General features: G+C 43.6%; 1 protein-coding gene across 17 annotated transcripts in view; it reads left to right on the top strand.

Annotated features, from left to right (window-relative positions):
* Positions 1-14,719, top strand: part of ATG13 (autophagy related 13) — a 67,152-nt gene that overhangs the window by 9,832 nt on the left and 42,601 nt on the right. For 12 of the 17 annotated variants that reach the window (XR_004435744.1, XR_004435742.1, XR_004435743.1 and 9 more), the window contains one exon: positions 7,805-7,860. The exons of 4 other annotated variants lie outside the window; for them this stretch is intronic. The gene's annotated coding sequence lies outside the window, so the exon portion shown is untranslated. Of the gene's footprint in view, positions 1-7,804; positions 7,861-10,219; positions 10,240-14,719 lie in introns of those variants that run through there. One more of the 17 variants, XM_033204884.1, reaches the window with a different exon arrangement.

The following is a 14,719-nucleotide window of genomic DNA, read 5'->3' as shown; positions in this document are numbered from 1 at the left end:
ATATGTGTATATTTATTTTAGATTTGGCTGTAGTGGACTGGCCGTGGTTCAAGTGCCACTTTCATTCTAAGGCAAGGATATGCTGTGATGAAATCTTGGAAGTACAGCTAGAGTCATCATTCTATCTGTTTGAAAAAGGGTATTTGGGCCAGGCACAGTGGCTCACACCTGTAATCCCAGCACTTTGGGAGGCCGAGGCAGGCGGGTCACGAGGTCAGGAGACTGTCTGGGCTAATACAGTGAAACCCCATTTCTACTAAACACACAAAAAATTAGCCAGGCGTGGTTGGTGGGCACCTGTGGTCCCAGCTACTTGGGAGGCTGAGGCAGGAGAATGGCGTGAACCTGGGAGGCAGAGCTTGCAGTGAGCCGAGATCGCGCCACTGCACTCCAGTCTGGGTGACAGAGCGAGACTCCGTCTCAAAAAAAAGAAAAATGTATTTGAAGTACGTCCATAAAGAAAGAGACCTAATTTTAGAAGACCTTTATGCTGGATGAAAGTTTTTCTCCACTGTATTATGGACTATATGATGGCAACTAGTTTTGTTTTTTGTTTTGTTTTGTTTTGAGATGGAGTCTGTCTCTGTCACCTAGGCTGGAATGCAGTGGCATGATCTTGGCTCACTGCAACCTCCGCCTCCTAGGTTCAAGCAGTTCTCCTGCCTCAGCCTCCCAAGTAGCTGGGATTACAGGTGTGCACCACCACACCCAGCTAATTTTTGTATTTTTAGTAGAAGTGGGGTTTCACCGTGTTGGCCAGGCTGGTCTCGAATTCCTGACCTCAGATGATCTGCCCGCCTTGGCATCCCAAAGTGCTGGGATTACAGGCCTGAGCAATCGCGCCCGGCTGACAACTAGTTTTTTTGTTAATTTGATTTTTTTAAATTCAAATCTACAGAAAAGTTGGAAGAATATTACAGTGAATTTTTATGTACTCTTGCCTTAGATTTGTACATTGTTCACTCTTTACCACGTTACTTCATTTCTTTCTCCTATATATTGTGTAACTCTTATTTTTGCGTTGTGTTTACACACTCTTATTTTTTTTTTCTGAACCCTTGAGAGATGTTACTTATATCTCTTATTAATAAGAGTGTGGACTAAAATGTAATTTTATCAAATTCGAAAATTTTTTTTTTTTTTTTTTTTGAGATGTAGTCTCGCTCTGCCGCCCAGGCTGGAGTAGAGTGGCGCAGTCTCGGCTCCCTGCAACCTCCACCTCCCGGGTTCAAATGATTCTCCTGCCTCAGCCTCCTGAGTAGCTGGGAATACAGGCATGCGTCACCACACCCGGCTCATTTTTGTATTTTTAGTAGAGAAAGTGTTTCACCATGGTGGCCAGGCTGGTCTGGAACTCTTGACCTCAAGTGTTCACACGCCGCAGCCTGCCAAAGTGCTGGAATTACAGGCCTGAGCCACTGTAAGCAGCCAAATTCAGGAAATTTAATATTGATGCAATACTGTTACTTGGTATACAGTTGGGTTCAAATGTTTCCAGTTGTTTCAACACTGTCGTTAACAGAAACTTTTTAGAAAATCCAGGAACCAGTCCAGAATCAAGCTTTAGCTTTGCATTTAGTTATCATACTTTATTCTCCTTTAATCTAAAATGGTTCTTCAGATTTTTCTGTTTTTGGTCTTTTATAACAGTGACGTTTTTGAAGAGTGACGATCCGATGATATTATTAAATGTCCTGTCTTTCAATTTGAGCTTGTCCAGTCACTTCCTCATGGTTAGTTTCAGGTCATACAGTTTTAGCAAGAAAGTTATGTAAGTAATACATCACATCAGAAGGGATGGGACATCAGTTTCTTCAGTTGTTGTCCAGGCCAAGGTGAAAGTTCCCCTTCACCCTTGAAAAAATCAGCTCGTTAGCTCATTGACTGGGCATGATTGCTCGTGCTGTAATCCTAGCACTTTGGGAGGCTGAGGTGAGAGGATTGCCTGAGTGCAAGAGTTTGAGAACAGCCTGAGCAACATAGTGAGTTTCTGTCTGTACAAAAAAATAAAAAATTACCTGGGCGTGGTGTTGTGTACCTGTAGTCCCAGCTGAAGTGGGAGGACTGCTTGAGCCTGGGAGCTCAAGGCTACAGTGAGCCCTGATCGTGTTACCGCATCGCAGCCTAAGCAACAGAGCAAGACCTTGTCTCCAAAAGATAATCAACTCATGCACAAGGCCAGGTTCCTAATTCCAACACTTTAGGGGGCCAAGATGGGAGGATCACTTGAAGCCAGGAGTTCCAGACCAGCCTGGACAACATACAAGATCATGTTGCTACCAAAAAATAAAAACCAACTCACAAAAGGCATATGAATTGGAAAAAAAGGCATACAGATTTTTTTCCCTAAGGTACTTTTGCTATAGCATCCTCTTTCTTTCTTTCTTTCTTCCTTCCTTTCTTTCTTTCTTGCTTGCTTGCTTGCTTTCTTGCTTTCTTCCTTTCTTTCCTTTCTTTCCTTTTTTTCTTTCCTTTCTTTCTTTTTGATACAGGGTTTTGCTTTGTCACCCAGGCTAGAGTTGCAGTGACATGATCACAGCTCACTGCAGCCATAACCTCCTGAGTTCAAGTGATCCTCCCACATCAGCCTCCTGAGTAGCTGGGACTATAGGCGAGCATCACCACACCCAGCCCATTTTTTGTATTTTTGTAGATAAGTGTTACCCAGCCTGATCTTGAATTCCTGAGCTCAAGCTGTCCTCCTGCCTCGGGGTCCTAAAGTATTGAGATTATAGGTATGAGTCACTGAGCTGTCCAAGACATACAAATTTATCACAGAGTGATTGCTTATCCCCCCAGGTGGTTCAGAAGGTTATATACCATTCTGGCAAAACAAGTTATGGAAACCTGGAGAAGAGGAATTCTGCCGAGGGGATTACTAGGGAGAATGAATGGATCAGGGAACAGAGATTAACTTGTACATTATCTTGTAAAAGAGTCCATTTAGGTGTGGTTACATTCTTGGTGTCACAGCATACAGAAGAAAAACAGTTGTTCCTTTGGGAGGGTCTGTATTTTAGGCGCATAAAGGAACTTAAGCTACTGTATGCTTTGGAAGAGAAGGTGTGTGGATGGAGTGAGGTATCAGAGATACCTTGAGGTTTCTTTGGTTGAGCATAGGGGGTATTGATTTCTTTTGTTTTTTGAGACAAAAGTTTTGCTCTTGTTGCCCAGGCTGGAGTGCAGTGGCGCAGCCTCAGCTCACTGCAACCTCCACCTCCTGGGTTCAAGTGATTCTCCTGCCTCAGCCTCCATATACCACCACGCCTAGCTTATTTTTTGAGTAGAGACAGGGTTTCACCATGTTGGCCAGGCTGATGTCAAACTTCTGACTTCAGGTGATCCACCCGCCTCAGCCTCCCAAAGTGCTGGGATTGCCCTGCCTGGATATTGATTTCTGAGCCCCAATATCAGTATGTTATCTTTGACGACTTTGTTAAGATTGTGTCCACCAGGATTCTCTTTGTAATTAATAAGTAGTGACCTGTGTTCCCATAGATTGTGTAAATATCTCATTTATAAAGAAAGTTTCACCCAGAAATTTTAGTGTTCCTTGGTGACTTGCTTGAACCAGTTATTCCTATAATGGTTACAAAATTGTCATTTTCTAAGTCTACTATTCTTCTTACATTTACTTATTGCATTATACTATAAAGAAGTGTTTTCCCATCTTCATTTATTGCACAGTTACCTCTGAAGCCAAAGTATTAGGAGGAAGATGTGAACGTTTGCTATAGAAAAAAAGGACTGTCAGGAAAGGATTGTCTCTGCTCTTCCACTGTTAGCTTAGGAAATAAGACTGGGTATGGTAATCCTGTAATCCCAGCACTGTCGGAATCCGAGGCGGATGGATCACTTGAGGCCAGGAGTTCGAGACCAGCCTAGCCAACATGGCAAAACCTCATCTCTACTAAAAATAAGAAAATTAGGCTGGGCGCGGTGGCTCAAGCCTGTAAATCCCAGCACTTTGGGAGGCCGAGATGGGCGGATCACGAGGTCAGGAGATCGAGACCATCCTGGCTAACACGGTGAAACCCCGTCTCTACTAAAAATACAAAAGACTAGCCGGGCGAGGTGGCGGGCGCCTGTAGTCCCAGCTACTCCGGAGGCTGAGGCAGGAGAACAGCGTAAACCCAGGAGGCGGAGCTTGCAGTGAGCTGAGATCCGGCCACTGCGCTCCAGCCAGGGCGACAGGGCAAGACTCCGTCTCAAAAAAAAAAAAAAAGAAAATTAGCCCGGGCCAGGTGTGGTGGCTCACACCTGTAATCTCAGCACTGTGGGAGGCTGCAGTGGGAAGATCACCTGTGGTGATCTTTTTTTTTTTTTTTTGAGACGGAGTCTGGCTCTGTCGCCCAGGCTAGAGTGCAGTGGCGCGATCTCGGCTCACATGTTAAAATTCCATCTCTACAAAAATACAAAAATTAGCCGGGTATGATGGCGGGTGCCTATAATCCCAGCTACTTGGGAGACTGAGGCCAAAGAATCACAAACTTGGGAGGCAGAGGTTTCAGTGAGCTGAGATCGCACCACTGCACTCCATCCAGGGTGACAGAGCAAGACTCTGTCTTAAAAAATAAATAAAGAGAAATGTAAAATTATAAACTTAATTTTAATGCTTTCAAAACCTACATGTTCTGACATGATAAAAATGAGTTTAGAAGCTTTTCTTTTTTTTTTGAGAAGGAGTTTTGCTCTTGTTGCCCAGGCTGGAGTGCAACGGCGTGATCTCGGCTCACCATGACCTCCGCCTCCTGGGCTCAAGCAATTCTCCTGCCTCAGCCTCACAAGTAGCTGAGATTACAGGCATGTGCCACCATGCATGGCTAATTTTTTTTTTTTTTTTAAGTAGAGATTGGTTTTCTCCATGTTCATCAGGCCGGTCTCGAACTCCTGACCTCAGGTGATCTGCCCGCTTCAGCTTTCCAAAGCACTGGTATTACAGGCGTGAGCCACCATGCCTGGCCTGAATTTAAAAGCATTTTTTTTTTTTTTTGAGACAGAGTCTGGCTCTGTCGCCCAGGCTGGAGTGCAGTGGCACGATCTCAGCTCACTGCAAGCTCTGCCTCCTGGGTTCACGCCATTCTCCTGCCTCAGCCTCCCAAGTAGCTGGGACTACAGGCGCCTGCCACCACGTCCGGCTAATTTTTTGTATTTTTAGTAGAGTCGGGGTTTCACCATGTTAGCCAGGATGGTCTCTATCTTCAGACCTCGTGATCCGCCCACCTCGGCCTCCCAAAGTGCTAGGATTACAGGCGTGAGCCACCACGCCCAGCGTTTAAAAGCATTTTTAAGGCCAAGTGCAGTGGCTCATGCCTGCAATCCCCAGCAGTTTGGGAGACTGAGATGGGAGGATTGCTTGAGCCCAGGAGTTCACAACCAGCCTGGACAACAAAGCAAAGCCCCATGTCTACCAAAAAATACAAAAAATTAGCTGAGTGTGGTGGCATGCTAGTAGTCCCAGCTACTCCAGAGGCTGAAGTGGGAGACTCACCTGAGTCCGGCAGGTTGAGGCTGCAGTGATTAGTGATCGGGCCACTGCACTCCAGCCTGAACAAAGGACTGAGACCTTGTCTCAAAAACAAAAACAAAAACAAAAAAAGGCAGGAAAAAAAAGCATTTTGGCCAGGCCTAGTAGCTCACGCCTGTAATCCCAGCATTTGGGAGACCAAGGTGGGTAGATCGCCTGAGGTCAGGAGTTCTAGATCACCTTCGCCAACATGGTGAAACCCCATCTCCACTAAAAATACAAAAATAAGCTGGCGTGGTGGCGTGTGCCTCTGGTCTCAGCTACTCAGGAGGCTGAGGCAGGAGAATCACCTGAACCTGGCAGGTGGAGATTGCAGTGAGATTGCGCCACTGCATACCAGCCTGGGCGACAGAGTGAGACTCTGTCTCAAAAAAAAAAAAACCCCAAAACAAAACCCTGCGTTTTAAGCCTCCAAAGTGTTGAGTATTTGTCAGGAAGTAGTTTTTTTTTTTTTTTGAGACAGAGTCTTGCTCTGTCGCCTAGGCTGGAGTGCAGTGCCATGATCTTGGCTCACTGCAGCCTCTGCCTCCCGGGTTCATGCCATTCTCCTGCCTCATCCTACAGAGTAGCTGGGACTACAGGCGCCCGCTACCCTGCCCGGCTAATTTTTTTTTTTTTTTTGTAGTTTTAGTAGAGACAGGGTTTCACCGTGTTCGCCAGAATGGTCTCAATCTCCTGACCTCGTGATCCACCCACCTCGGCCTCCCAAAGTGCTGGGATTACAGGCGTGAGCCACTGCACCCGGCCTTGTTTTTTTTTTAATTGCAGACAAAACATTCTATTATTTCTGTAATAGTTTTGAGGTTACTGCTTATAGACTTTGTGTAAGTAGAAGTAGGCATTATACACATGTGAAAGCCATGTTGTTAATTTGCCAGGAACTGTTACTCAGAAAAACTGAATTTGGGATTCATTTTTAGAATCAAGGAAATATTAATTGGTTAACTGTTCATTGTTAATATTAGATTAGTTCTGTATACATCTAACAGTCTGTTCTCTACACAGCAACCTGAGCAATCCTTGTTAAAAATCTACTTGATTGAGGTGTAATTGACATACAATAAATTATATCCATTACAAATTTACAGTTTGACAAGTTTTGGCAAATGTGGAAGTCTTATAATCACCACCACAATCAAAACATGGAAATTCCTATCAGTAGAAGTTTTCTCCCTACCATTTCTACCTCCACTCCCAGCCCCAAGTAATATTGATGTTTTCTTTTCTTCTTTTTTTTTTTTTTTTTGGAGGCGGAGTCTCGCTCCGTCACCCAGGCTGGAGTGTCTGTGCGGTGATGTGATCTTGGCTCACTACAACCTCCTCCTGGGCTCAAGAGAGCCTCCCACCTCAGCCTTCCAAGCAGCTGGGACTACAGATGTGTGCCACCATGCCTGGCTAATTTTTGTATTTTTAGTAGAGAGGGGGTTTCACCATGTGGACTAGGCCGGTCTTGAATTCCTGACTTCAGGTGCCCCACCCACCTCAGCTTCCAAAGTGCTGGGATTACAGGTGTGAACCACTGCACCTGTCTGATACTGATCTGTTTTCTATCACAAGAGACTACATTTACCTTTTCTAGAGCATGGTATAGATGCAGTCACACTCATAGTGTGTATTTTTGTGTCTGCTTTCACTTTGTATTATGTGAGATTCATCTGTTTGTATTCATAAGGAGGTTTTTTGTTTCCGAGACAGAGTCTTGGTCTTGTTGCCAGGCTGGAGTACAATGGCACAATCTCTGCTCACTGCAACCTCTGCTTCCTGGGTTGAAGCCATTCTCCTGCCTCAGCTTCCCAAGTAGCTGGGATTCCAGGAGCCCGTCATCAAGCCCAGCTAATTTTTGTATTTTTAGTAGAGACGGAGTTTCTCCATGTTGGTCACGCTGGTCTCAAACTCCCGACCTCAGGTGATCCACCCGCCTTGGCCTCCCAAAGTGCTGGGAATACAGACATGAGCCACTGCGCCTGGCCAACCCTGCTTAATCTTAATAAGCACTTACTACTTTCAAACATATTTTAATTATTTTTATTGTCAGTTTCCCCCTTATTAGAATACAAGCTCCATAATATCAGGAACTTTTGACTGATTACAAATTTCTGGTTAAACATGACAGGGTGACTACATATATCTATTCTGTTTTGTTTATTTATTTTATTTTTGGTCTCCTAAGGCTCTGTCTTCCCAAAGATACTAAGTAACAGGCAGAATTGTTACATGCCTCTGTTGCCCAGGCTGTTGTACAGTGATATTCACAGGCATGATCATATTTCTCCACAGCATCTTGGACTCAAGTGATTCTCCTGCCTCAACCTCCTGAGTAGCTGGTACTACAGGTATGTGCCACTAGGCCCCACTTCTTTTTAAGCCATATAAAATTATAGTAAAGGAATAAAATGGATATAAACATGCAAGAATAGAACCGGAAAAGTAGAGAAGGAGAGATTCTCTACGTTTTTGGGAGAAGGAAACCTAGAGGAGGAATTTTAACTGTTTTAACAATGCAGAAGCAGCAGCAGCCTGAGAATGAAATGAAGTTGGAACAGGAAGTGAACTGATTTGAACCAAGAACCCTGTAATGGTTCCAGACTGGAGGTTCTCGGTAGCTGAGGTTCAGGGAAGGCTCCAGATTCAGAATAACAAACACCGCTTGTGTGTTTCGTGGTGAGTGAGTGGACCAGTTACAAAGGCCAAATGGAGACAAATATGGTAAAATCAGTTTACCTGATTTATCATTCTGCTTGCTACATCCAGAAAGCTGATAGGTAGACTTAGGCTTGGCCCTGGCAAGAAATTAGAGGCTTTTTTTTTTTTTTTTTTTTTTTGAGACAGGGTCTCACTCTGTCACCCAGACTAGAGTGCAGTGAAGTGGTGCAATCACGGCTTGCTGCAGCCTTGACCTTCCAGCTTAAGCAGTCTGCCTACCTCAGCCTCCCCAGTGGCTGGCACTACAGGTGCACGCCACCATGCCTGGCTACTTACTTTTTTTGCAGAAACAAAGTGTCACTATGTTCCCTGGCTGGTCTTGAACTCCTGGGCTCAAGTGATTCTCCTGCCTTGGCCTCCCAAGTAGCTGGGACCACAGGTGCATGCCACCACACTTGGCTAATTTTTTTTTTTTTTGGTAGAGACAGAGTCTCTCCGTGTTGTCCAGGCTGATCTCAAACTCCTAGGCTCAAGAGGTCATCCCACCTTGGCCTTCCAAATTGTTGGGATTACGTGTGTAAGCCACCACGCCCAGCCTGTTCCCTTTTTATTTTCCAATAGTTTGTTGACATCTTTGATTTGTTATTTCTTCTTCTGTCTTTGGGTTTTATTTATAGCTTTTTTATGTCTGTGCTTTTAATTGAGGATTAGGAAGATAGTTTAAATATGTCTTTTTTATCTGCCTATTTAAGTAGAACCCTGTACGTATGTATGTAAGTATAAATTAATGAATGACAGGGTCTCACTCTGTTACCTAATTTGGAGTGCAGTGGTGCAATCATAGCTCACTGTAGTTTCAAACTCCTGGCTCAAGCAATCTGTCCACTTCGGGCTTCCAAAGTGCTGGGATTTTAGGTTTGAACCACCAGGCTGGCCTATTTCTTTATTTAAAATTAGAATTTCAGTACAAAAGTAAGTAAAAGATGTAGAGAACCTGCTTATCCAGTCAAATGTTGTTTTCCATTCGTTTATTATTACCTTTTGCACTTAAGTAGTGTGATAGAATCTTCTGTCCAGCATTTGGAAGTCAGTGATTATCTATAGGCATTATCTAACAATGGGATAATTTGTTTTTTTGGTAATTGTTCAAAAACATTTAGTCTGGTCTGGGTGCCATGGCTCACAACTATAATCCCAGCACTTTGGGAGGCTGAGGTGAGAGGATCATTTGAGACCAGGAGTTCGAGACCAGCATGGGGAACAAACGGAGACACCCGACCCACCCCCCAGGTTTCTGCAAAAAATTAAAAAATTAGCTGGGTGTAGTGACACATACCTGTGGTCTCAGCTACTCGAGAGGCTGAGATGGGAGGATCACTTGGGCCCAGGAGGTCCAGGCTTGCAGTGAGTTATGATGGCACCACTGCACTCCAGCCTGGATGACAGAACAAGACCTTGTCTCAAAACAAAAACAAAAAAGCATTTAGTCTGATACAAGTCTATACATGTTCTCTTACACTTTGGGAACCTCAAAGTGTTATTTGTTAGCAATTTCTATTTGCAAAAGTGATGTGCAGAGATGTTGCAAAATTGAAATTGCTATTTAAAGTTCAATAAATAGTTTTTGTTATTACTCAACTGTCTTGTCATGAAGAAAGGTCTTAATTAAATGAGATTACTTCTAAGACAAGAAAACCTGTAAGTATCAAGTCATGGGACAATAAGTGTAGATGAAGTTTAAAGGGATAGCAATATTTGTGGGAACATTATAGAGTATATTTTTTTTTTAACTGATGAAGGCATTTTAGAAACAGTGACATGATACATTTAATCAATTATTCATGAATGGGAACTACATAAATTTTTTGTGAAAACCTGAAATTATACATAGTAATTGGGTTATATCCCTAGGACAGAAAATTTTAATAACAAGATAGTAAGCAGCTCACGTGAACTTACATATTCAGCATATTAGCAGGAAAGAGGCAAGAAATTTGAAGAACTTGCAGAAAAGTTGCACAGTAAATGAGAGACTAGAATGCTCAAAGGTGAAGTGGCCTTGATTTGAAGTAAGTGGTAACCTAAAAGCTCTTTTTCTTTGGCTTAGTCTCCTAGCAGCTGATGTGTGGCCTTAAAACCTATACTATCAAGGAGTCTCCACCCTTAATGTAGACAGTCATTTTGGCCATCACAAGAATTGTGGCAGTAAGTAGTCTGCAAAGTCTGAAGAGAAGAAAGTCAAATACATAACGTTGTCAGGTGCCTCTATAGACTTTCGGCAGTAGAACCAGCAAACCATTTGCCCCTGTGGTAGAGAATGATACGTAAAGTTTGTAGTGTGGGGTGATACCAGGTAACCATCTGGTACTGTTTTACTTCCCAAAACAGTATCTTTTTAGGAAAGATAACATCCTTATACTTGACACATCTCTTTCTCTCTACTTTCTCAAAAATTGGAATCATGGGCCTAGCACAGTGGCTCACAACTATAATCCCAGCGCTTTGGGAGATGGGGGTGGGAGGATCAGTTGAGGCAAGCAGTTTGAGACCAGCCTGGGCGACAGAGCAAGACCCTGTCACCAAAAAAAAAAAAAAAATTTTTTTGTTTTTGGTGACAGGGTCTTGCTCTGTCGCCCAGGCTGGAGTGCAAGGGTGGGATCTCGGCTCGCTGCAACCTCCACCTCTTGGGTTCAAGCTCTTCTCCTGCCTCAGCTTCCTGAGTAGCTGGGGTTACAGGCACCTGCCACCATGCCTGGCTCATTTTTGTATTTTTTGGTGGAGATGAGGCTTCACCATGTTGGTCAGGCTGGTCTAGAACTCCTGACCTCATGATCCACCAACCTCAGCCTCCCAAAGTGCTGGGATTACAAGCGTGAGCCACTGCACCCAGCCCCCCAAAATCTTATTTTATTTATTTTTTTAGAGATGGAATTTTGCTCTTGTTGCCTAGGCTGGAGTGCAATGGTGCAATCTTGGCTCACTGCAACCTCTACCTCCTGTATTCAAGTAATTCTCGTGCCTCAGCCTCCTGAGTAGCTGGGATTACAGTCACCCGCCACTGCACCCGGCTAATTTTGTATTTTTAGTAAAGACGGTATTTCGCCATGTTGGTCAGGCTGGTCTTGAATTCCTGACCTTAGGTGATCCGCCCACCTCTGCCTCCCAAAGTGTTGTGATTACAGGTGTGAGCCACCATGCTTAGCCAAAAGTTTTTTTTAATTAGCTGCGCATGGTGGTGCAAGTTTATAGTCCCAGCTACTCGAGAGGCTTAGATAGGAGGATTGCTTGAGACCAGGAGTTCCAGGTTACAGTGAGCTATGATTATGCCACTACACTCCAGCCACGGCAACAGTGTGAGACCCTGTTTCAAAAATGTATATATATGTGCTATATAAACAGTCTCTTGTAATTTGTGTTGTCCCCAAAACCTTGATTGAATTAATAAAATTAGTTTCTTTTACTTCATTAAGACCACAAATAAATGAAAGAAATTTTTTAGTTTCCTAAGCCTGAATATTGGAATCCTGGACTTTGGTACAGGATCACCATTTGCCACTATCAGTGACTAGACTCTTTGCTGAAAGTGCCAGCAGGCCTCTGATCACCTTTTTGAAATCACTTGACCTATTTTCTCAGCTGACTTTGCCTGGAATTTATTTATTTTTTAATTTAATTTAATTTTATTTTATTTTATTTTATTTTGAGACAGAGTCTTGCTCTATCGCTAGGCTGGAGTGCAGTGGCGCAATCTCGGCTCACTGCAGTCTCCACCTCCCAGGTTCAAGAGATTCTCTTGCCTCAGCCTCCTGAGTAGCTGGGATTACAGGCATGTGCCACCACACCCAGCTAATTTTTTTTATTTTTATTTTTAGCGGAGACGGGGTTTCACCATGTTGGCCAGTATGGTCTCGATCTGATCTTGTGATCCACCCGCCTCGGCCTCCCAAAGTGCTGGGATTGGATTCTTTTTTTCTTTTAATTTAGTTTAGTTTTCTTTTTTTTTTTTTTTTTTTTTTGAGACGGAGTCTGTCGCCCAGGCTGGTATACAGTGGCACGATCTCAGCTCACTGCAACCTCCGCCTCCCAGGTTCAGGAGTCCTCCTGACTCAGCCTCCTGAGTAGCTGGGACTATAGGCATGCACCAACACACCCAGCTAATTTTTGTATTTTTAGTAGAGACAGCGTTTCACCATGTTGGCTAGTCTGGTCTTGATCTCTTGACCTTGTGATCAGCCTGCCTCGGCCTCCCAAAGTTCTGGGATTACAGGCGTGAGCCACTGCATCCAGCCATTGATAAAGAATTCTACCAACTGCAGATTAAGGATCAGTGGTTGCCTAAGGATAAGGAGTATTAAGGAGTGGCTAAAATTAGGAGGCATGAAGAAACTTTTGGGAACTATTGGGGTTCACTATTTTGTTTTTGGTGATGGTTTTACCATACATAAGTATGTTAAATCGTATTAAATTGTATACTTTCAACATATTGTTTGTTGAGAGCTACAACTCAGCTATTTTTAGTTATCTATTTTGAGATGGAGTCTCACCCTGCTGCCCAGGATGGGATGCAGTGGTGCAATAAAACAAAATGTTTCTATGAGAAAATATAGGAGAATATCTTCATGATTTGCAGATCAGCAAAAATTTATTTTCTTTTCTCTTAATTTTAATAATTAATCTTTCGTTTGATGGTTAGCACTTTTTTATGTTCAAAAAAATAATGTTTTTCCCGGGTTCAAGTGATTCTCTTGCCTAAGCCTCCCGAGCAGCTGGGATTAGAGGCGTGTACAACCACTCCTGGCTAATTTTTATATTTTTTGGTAGAGACAAGGTTTCGCCATGTTGGCCAGGATGGTCTCAAATTCCTGACCTCAAGTGATCTGCCTGCCTCAGCTTCCCAAAGTGCATCAAAGCTATTTTTAATATGGAAATAAAGAGCACCCAGATGAGAACAAGCAAAGGCTGTTCAGAGCAAAAGAGTCAGCTGTTACCATTTGCATTTGGCAGAGACTCAGAAGCGGACAGAGGAATGGGAAAGCTTTATAGTTGGGGGGGAAAGCGCAAGGTTTCAGGTTTGCCCTAATTGGAGGCTCCTGGCATAGGGCAGCGAGAGGCAGCCTGACTAGAAGCAGAGCATCCTGTGTGATTGGTTAGGAGGTGCGTATTTGGCTTTCTTCAGTTGGTCCTAAGTTGGAGGCCATGGGGACCAAAATGGTAGGGTATTAAGTCCTAGCTCTTTTGGGCCAGTGGTTTTTTGTTTTCATTTTTAATTTATGATTGATACATAATAATTATACATATTTATGGGGTTCATGTTTTGATGCATGTCTAAATTGTATCGTGACCTATTCAGGATAATTAGCATATTCGTCACCTTAAACATTTATTGTTTCTTTGTGATGAGAACATTTAAAAACCTCTCTTTTTGGCTGGGCGAGGTGGCTCATGTCTGTAATCCCAGCACTTTGGGAGGCTGAGGCAGGTGAATTGCTTGAGTCTGGGAGTTCAAAACCAGCCTAGCCAACGTGGCATAACCCTGTCTACTAAAAATACAAAAATCAACTGGGCAAGATGGCGCAAGCCTGTAATCCCAGCTACTCAGGGAGGCTAAGGCACCAGAATCGCTTGAACCCAGGAGTCAGAGGTTGCAGTAAGCCAATATCGCACCATTGCACTCCAGCCTGGGTGACAGAGCGTTTTGTTTGTCAAAAAACAAAACAAAACAAAAAAAACTCTCTTTTGCTATTTTGAAATATACATTATTGTTAACTCTAGTCATTCAGCTATGATGTAGAACATCAGAACTTAATCTTCTTCTCTAACTGTGGACTTGTACCTGTTGACAAATTTCTCACCGTCATTCTACACCCTACTTCCCCATCCTCTGGTAACTCCTATTCTACTCTCTACTACTTTAATAACAACATCTTAGATTCCACATGAGTGAGATCATGCAGTATTTGTCTTTCCATGCTTAGCTTATTTCACTTAACATAATGCTCTCCAGGTTCATTCATGTTGCTGCAAATGACAGGATTTTACTCTTTTTCTGTTGGTAATTTCCATGATACATATATTCCTTTTTTTTTTTTTTTGAGACAGAGTCTCACTCTGTCACCCAGGCTGGAGTGCAATGTTGTGGTATTGGCAACCTCTGCCTCCCGAGTTCAAGCCATTCTCCTGCCTCAGCCTTCCAAGTAGCCTTGTCTACAGGTGTGTGCCACCACAGTTGGCTAATTTTTTTTTTTTTTTTTGAGAAGGAGTCTCACTCTGTTGCTCTGGCTGGAGTGCAGTGGTGCGATCTCGGCTCACTGCAACCTCTGCCTCCTGGGTTCAAGTGATTCTCCTGCCTCGGCCTCCCGAGTAGCTGGGACTACAGGCGCCCGCCACCATGTCTGGCTAATTTTTTGTATTTTTAGTAGAGAAGGGGTTTTACTATGTTGGCCAGGCTGATCTCTAACTCCTGACCTCATGATCCGCCTGCCTTGGCCTCCCAAAGTGCTGGGATTATAGGCGTGAGCCACCACGCCCGGCTTCCACATTTTCCTTATC

Source organism: Trachypithecus francoisi, unplaced genomic scaffold (genome assembly GCF_009764315.1).
Source record: "Trachypithecus francoisi isolate TF-2019V2 unplaced genomic scaffold, Tfra_2.0 Lachesis_group8, whole genome shotgun sequence".
Lineage (NCBI taxonomy): Eukaryota > Metazoa > Chordata > Mammalia > Primates > Cercopithecidae > Trachypithecus > Trachypithecus francoisi.
The sequence above is the reverse complement of the archived record's forward strand: the minus strand, read 5'-3'. Positions and strand labels throughout refer to the sequence as shown.